General features: G+C 35.6%; 1 pseudogene; it reads left to right on the top strand.

Annotated features, from left to right (window-relative positions):
• The window catches only part of LOC107665354 (glycerophosphodiester phosphodiesterase domain-containing protein 5-like), a 43,160-nt pseudogene that overhangs the window by 7,968 nt on the left and 28,910 nt on the right, over window positions 1-6,282 (top strand).

The following is a 6,282-nucleotide window of genomic DNA, read 5'->3' as shown; positions in this document are numbered from 1 at the left end:
AAACATTAAAGTGTGACAAACATGCAAAAAAATAAGAAATCAGGAAGGGGGCCAACACTTTTTCACACCACTGTAAGTTGACATGATCTTCCATTAGCTAATGAAAATACAGGAGCGGCTGATCTAAACACATTTTTTTACCTCATGACAATCTATAAGTCTTCGTGTTCAAGTCCAGAAAATCATAATAGGCTGTTCAGATAACTTATCAGTTTTTTCAAACTGTCAAAGGTTTTAGTTTATTATAGTGCATAAATCTAGAATGTGTATGTTATAAAATTATGCTGTAGATTAAGAATGATTAACAATACATAAATACACACACACACGCACACACACATGCATAAAATGATTTATATATACACATATAATTTAAGTAAAAATATTAATTTTATATATGTGCATATATGTATATAATATTTTCTATATATATATACATTTTTATATATAATATAAAATATTATTGAATTTTTATTTATTACTTTTTTTTTTTTGCTGTAGCCTGTAATTGTGCTTTTAAATGCGCAGCCATTCACAGGCTGCTGTTTGATTTAATGGCCAAACAACAGTTTTTTATAATGTTACGTCATATTCTTCTGGCTGAGAATAGATTTGATTTCAGTAAGCGTGCGGCTTTTATTCAGTGTGTTTTCTGAGTTTATGATTGTGTGACCCACCATTCGAAACGCAATTTCCTGTGTTATCTCATCTGTATTACTGATATCTTACAACATCTTATTTTACCATTCAGGAAATTATGCCTGACGTACATAAAAGTGATAAACTAGGAGTCTTTTATTTCTTAATAAGATGTGATGCAACAAGCAATTTGTCTTTGAAAGAAAAACTGATTTTCTTGATTGTACATAAACATTTTAAGTCTTAAGATCTCATGCAGATTTGCTTCTTGACTAAGTCTGTTTTTGTTTACATGCTTTTTGCCTTGTTTTGCATTAAAAATACCAAGATTTAGTTTGATAGATCAATGCAGCCAGGTTTCAGACAGGTTGCATTAGTGATGTTGAGTGAAGCAATAAACGATCTAATGCAACGCTTCCCGCCTCAGCTACACATCCTGATGGGATACTTTCACTCAAGGACAGTCATTGCCATGACAACAGCCTCTCAGGGCTGGGCTTAAGTGCAGGTATTCTCATTAGAGCAGAACTACAACACAAGCCCAAGCCCTCAAGGTTGTCTCTGATCATTAAACCTTGAAGGCCACAGAAAGATGCTCAGACGTGTTTTGTTGACGTGAAGCACGCTGTTCTGTGATCTAATTATTGATCGTGAACACATGACGCTTTCACTGCATGTGTGAGGAGCCACTCAGAACTGTACTGCTTTCTAAAAGTGTGAGGTGTCAAATGAAAACAAGGTCAAGATGTTGTTCTGACTCACTCTGGATAAACCGGGTTTTTTGTACATGTAACAGTGCTGGATGGAGTTTATCAGTATCAATCTGACTTCTGTGTTCTGGATAACATCTCTGCTGTTTTACTGTAATCCGCCGCCTGCTAACCGGTTTAGCTCTGATGTGTCTGTCTGGAGATCAGAGACGGGTCAGACATTATTCTCAGCAGAATTCCCCTCACAGATCCTCTATCAGACCAAACAGTCTGTCTGGGACAAAGACAATGAACAGCCCTGTGTCTGTGAGTCTTGCAAATGTGCAGCTTCTGAACAAGAAATGCAAAAGGATGCGCAACAGTAAATGGGTGAAATAACTTGTTTACGGGTGAAGTTTTTTTTACTTCAAATTTTTCATCCTGGGTTATCTGTGTTCTGGATAACATCTCTGCTGTTTTACTGTAATCCGTTTTACACAGATCCTCTATCAGACCAAACAGTCTGTCTGGGACAAAGACAATGAACAGCCCTGTGTCTGTGAGTCTTGCAAATGTGCAGCTTCTGAACAAGAAATGCAAAAGGATGCGCAACAGTAAATGGGTGAAATAACTTTGCTTATTTTTTTTTACTTCAAATTTTTCATCCTGGGTTATATTGTTCAAGATTCCATATTGTACACTACTATTCAAATGTTTGGGATTGGTGAGATATTTCAGTGTTTTTGAAAAAAAGTCTCTTCTGCTCACCAAGGCTGCATTTATTTGATCAACAATACAGGAAAATGTGAAATATTATTACAATTTAAAATAGCTGTTTTCTAAGTGAATATGTGTTAAACTAATTTATTTCTGTGATCAAAGCTGTATTTTCAGCATCATTACTCCAGTCTTCAGTGTCACATGATCTTCAGAAATCATTCTAATATGCTGATTTGCTGCTCAAGAAACATTTCTGATTATTATCAATGTTGAAAACAGTCGTGCTGCCCAATATTTTTGTCGAAACCATGATACATTTTGTTTTTCAGGACACTTTGATGAAAGTTCAAAAGGACAGAATTGGTTTGAAATAGAAGTCTTTGTAACATTGTTAATGCCTTTACTGTCCCTTTTGATCAGATTAATGCATGCTTGCTGAATAAAATATTATATATTATAGTATTCATAACATTGATCAGACACATCAACCAAACAACAGCTGCTTGTCTATTTGTTTGTGTAACTATGCAAATCTCATGAATATTTAATAGTTTCTGATTGGTTGAACATTATAGCTCTGGAAATAGCCCACCTTCATCTGCAGATTTTAGCATCTTTATTATTAAACATGTTATATATAATATTATACTATTTAGTAGGTTTTTTTGTCCCCTATTTTTTTTTTCTTCTTTGAACAAAATGAAATTTAGGACAAATTATAAATGAAAAGGTGCCGTTTTGTTATTTCTCGGACACACATTTCTTTGTGAAATTGTCAAATAAAGCTAAATTTAAAATTTAAAACAAAATCTCATCAAATAAATAAATAATACAAATAAAAGGATCTCTTCATATAGACAAGCTAAGGCTTTGCTTTTGCTGGTGAGGTGACCTCTGCATTTTAATCACATGCAGCATGAGCAGTTTTTGATTTAAACTAGATTGTATAGTTTTGAAATCTAACGCAAAAACAGAACGGTCTGACTTTAATTTAGTAAAACTATACTACATAAAACATGTGCATACAACACAAGCAGCAGATGGGCTGAATAAGAACGCAATTTCATTTTCTGCCAGCAGGCGGTGCTTATGGAACAGCAGCGATACCGCATTTGTTTGGTTGCACTGTAAACAAAGCAGTGCTGCACTTGTAAACACTACTTTAATGTGCATTATACAGAGGCAAGATGAAAGGAAAATACCATCTAAACTTTTCTAAAACAGTCAGTTCCCCGCAGAAACACATTCATATAAACTCCCAACTGTATTGCGATTCAGCCGACTTGAATAGTCACATATTTTTATCGTTTTTTTTTTACCTGCTCTGGGTGCGTTGTTACATCTCTCTGCCTGTTGTTTAAGGTTTCTGAAGGGTCTTGTGTAATCAGGCCTCATTCTGTCAGGAAACACAATGCCGTCGATGTGACCTGTGACTGAAGGAATTTCCCAAATAATGTTAAGACTGATAATTTTCCTCCCGCAGTAGCTTGATACGCCACTCCATAGAGTTCAGTATAATAGGAGAAATTAGACATTGCTCTACCCTGCTCATATGGTATTAATTTTTCTTTTTAAATACATTTTTGCAGGTCTTCAAAAATTCTGAAATTTGATTTTAAAAATCCTGCAGACAGATGTAGCTTTGCACGCCGCCAGCATCTAGAATGATTTTGATCAGCATTTTAGAAAGAAAGAAAGAAAGAAAGAAAGAAAGAAAGAAAGAAAAACGTGCCCCTTTTAGACTTGTACTCTATTCATTTACTAACTGCTTGTTTTCTTAAAAAACTAACACTAGCTTCTCTATTCTTTTTGTATTCTTATCTATCTGTTTTCTCTTTATTTATTATATAATAAAAAATAAAAAAAACCTTGCTACATGTACTGCGTTAAACTAACGACTTTTTATAGCACTTGCCTATCATTGCTGTTGCAATTGCTGATTTTGATTGCTTCCATTGTCCTCATTTGTTAGTCATTTTGGATAAAAGCATCTGCTAAATGTCTAAATGTAAGTGTTCATACCAGAGGGCTCTCTCAACTTGTTATATTTTACAGTTTGTCAATTGATATAAGACTTTGTAGGCTTTGCACACACGTGTGCACCCCTCAAAAGCCTGAAACCACAGAGCCCCACATAACAAATCCCAATTTAACCCCTGGTTAGGTCTATGTTTTTGGGCAATAATGTTGATCCAGGATCAACAAAAGAACAAAACATGTCTTACTTGGCAAAATCATGGCCTCGTTCTCTTTGGGTGAGCGTGATTTCACCAAGTACAACATGTTCCTGGATCAACAGCCTTGTTGATCCTGGAACAACATTCCAATCAGCCAATCAGAATTGAGGGATAACTATTTAAGGAAATATCTGTTTTAGGCTTACGATCAGGGTTGGGTGCTTCTACACCCTTGTTAATCAGCTATAATTTCACACTGATTTTAGGAATAAATTATGGGTAGGGATTGGTTTAAGTCTATATTTTTGGACCGTAATGTTGATCCAGGAACATGTTTTACTTGGCAAAATCACGGCCTCGTTCTCTTTGTCTCTGGCAGATCCTGATCCGTCTGCTCGGTTCCTGTCATCCGTCTGCTCCGGGCTGCTCAATGCAGGGGAGCGGCTGATCCATGGGCTGACTGAAGCTGTCCAGACTGAAGCTGGGGAAGCTAAAGGTGGTTCGGCGGCAGCTGCTGCAGCGCTATGAGCACCAGCCGTTTGTCTCGTGTCTGGCCGGTCTGTACGGCTGCCAGTGGAGACGCTACCAGCGCGCCAAAGCCCAGCCGGGGGAATGCTGCTGCAGTTGGGTGAGGAAACGGGATCATTACGGTGCTTGGAATCACTCCTGCTTACGTTTTTCTGCAGTAATGGTTCCCATGCAAGTTTTGTTCCAAAACACAGTGAGCTGCCTACATAGACGTACGCATGTTTAGGCATCACAGCACTGCATGTTTTGGTGCTGGGATGCTCAAAAAGATGGACAGCAACATAATTCTGCTTTATAAGATTTTTATTTTGGTTGCATTTCTCACAATCCCAGCATGCATTGCAACGAGTTGACTGAGCAAAGTCCCTTTCAAGGAAAGCCCTATCTAAATGAATGTTTGGGGAATCCTGAAATGTCAAAAACTGCTCGCTGAACTCGCAATTAAATTACATATTTCAAATATCTGAAATGCAATTAAAGTACATATTTCGAATATCTGAAATAGCAACAAAATCTAAAATGAACTGTCCCTTGAATGTTGTTTCTTATGCTCAAATAGCCTTTAAAATTATTATTTTTCAAGCTAGACCGGCCAATGCGCATGCACAGTTATATCGCGCATTGGCCGGTCTAGCTCAGGTTTCTATGGGAACCGGATTGCAGTGATGCAGTGACTTTACCAATCAATGATTGGCTCTTTCATTTAGAAGGAGGGACTATTCTGCCATATTTCGTGTTGCAGTTTCTCCCATTCATAAATACAGGAGTGAACCGTCTTTGTATTTCTATAGTCTTTGGACTGAGGCAAAAATGTAACATTTCATACAGTAATGAACAGTATCAATAGCAAATGAAGAAAAATTAAAATTTTTCCGTAATATTTCTGTGTGCTGTCACTGTGTATTTTTATGCTTTGTAGATTATCACATTGTTATACTGGCAATATAATATGGCAATATTATCGTAAACTAAAAGTACTAAAAACCTTTTTGTTAACTGAAATGTAATTGAAACTTTTGTTTTTGTCTAAAATATTGTAAAAATATTTTCAGATTTTTTAAAATGACTTATTAATTATATAATTACATTACTTGACTGATTTAATATATAAGGCATAGATTAACTAAAAAAAAAAAACTGTGCATTTATTTTAGTCTCTCAATAATTATATATCTCTGTTCCTTTATTATTATTGTAAACTAAAACTATAAAAACCTGTTAATTGAAATTAAGCTGAAATATTTTGCGAATTGAAATAGCGGAAGACATAAATATAATGTTTTATACATAAACTATTTAACTATATAAAACTACATAAATTGTTTTATAAAAAACTTTTATAAAAAAAAACACAAATTAGATGTTGCTACTGTGTATATATGTGTGTGTGTGTGTGTGTGTGTGTGTATATATATACACTTAAAAGTAAAGGTGCTTAAAAGGTTCTTCACAGCGATGCCATAGAACAGTGGTTCTCAACCTGCGGCCCTTCACAAATTCAAATGCGGCCCACCGTGCTGAACACAATT

This window comes from Sinocyclocheilus anshuiensis, unplaced genomic scaffold, assembly GCF_001515605.1.
Source record: "Sinocyclocheilus anshuiensis isolate Anshui unplaced genomic scaffold, SAMN03320099.WGS_v1.1 scaffold1303, whole genome shotgun sequence".
NCBI lineage: Eukaryota > Metazoa > Chordata > Actinopteri > Cypriniformes > Cyprinidae > Sinocyclocheilus > Sinocyclocheilus anshuiensis.
The sequence above is the reverse complement of the archived record's forward strand: the minus strand, read 5'-3'. Positions and strand labels throughout refer to the sequence as shown.